At 31.2% G+C, this 841-nt stretch overlaps 1 non-coding gene across 1 annotated transcript; it reads left to right on the top strand.

The window, feature by feature from the left end:
* The first annotated feature begins 261 nt into the window (after positions 1-261).
* On the top strand, positions 262-368 carry LOC123799401 (U6 spliceosomal RNA). The gene has a single exon (XR_006781606.1). It is a non-coding gene; the product is annotated as a U6 spliceosomal RNA (small nuclear RNA).
* The last annotated feature ends 473 nt before the right edge of the window (positions 369-841 follow it).

An 841-nucleotide genomic window follows, 5' to 3' on the forward strand; every position in this document is an offset into this window, starting at 1 on the left:
ATGTAAAATACATGTATCTCTAATGATATGTATGTTTATATATTATAAAACTATAAAACTATATTTTTATTTTATATATTTTTTATTTTATATATATATTTTATTTATATAAAACTATAAAAACTATAAAACTATATTGCAAATGTTAATATATTTGTACATATATCATACAGATACTTATGAAAGATACTTTACATATAAAAGACATAAAATACATAATGTATTCAATAAATATATATAATCCAAAACAGGAAAACGACAGTGCTCACTTCAGTAGCACCTCTATTACAAGTGGAACAATACAGAGAAGATTAGTGTGGCCCCTGAGCAGAGATAACACACAAACTCATGAAGCATTCCAAATTTTTTGGTATACCTATGATGAGCACCAAGCAATATATAGAATTGTTGAATCACTATATTACACACCTGAAACTAATATAACACTGTCTGTTAATTATACTGGAATTTAAAAAATTTTAAAAGAGAGAGAAAATGACAACAGAGGACATAACAAATGTTACAATCAAATGAGAAACAACAGAAAACACCCCCAAAGTGATTTGCTAGCATTCCAATAGATGTGACACATTTCCTTGTTATCGCCTGTCCTTGCACCACTAGCTAATGATATATACAGTATCCTATAGATATGGCAAGGGCGGGGCTGCAAACTTTCCAAATTAATGACGCATTCACAAAAAGTTCAGGTAGGTGAATGAGACAACAGGTTAATTCTGAGCTCTGCACAGAAGCAGCTGCAGTAACAAGTAAGACCCGACATTGATCTTGTGCTTCCTATGCACCAGCCTGTGCTAAGTGCCTGACCTATTTAAGTTCA

This window comes from Ursus americanus, chromosome 22 (genome assembly GCF_024610735.1).
Source record: "Ursus americanus isolate L20-20 chromosome 22, mUrsAme1.1.p, whole genome shotgun sequence".
Taxonomy (NCBI): Eukaryota; Metazoa; Chordata; class Mammalia; order Carnivora; family Ursidae; genus Ursus; species Ursus americanus.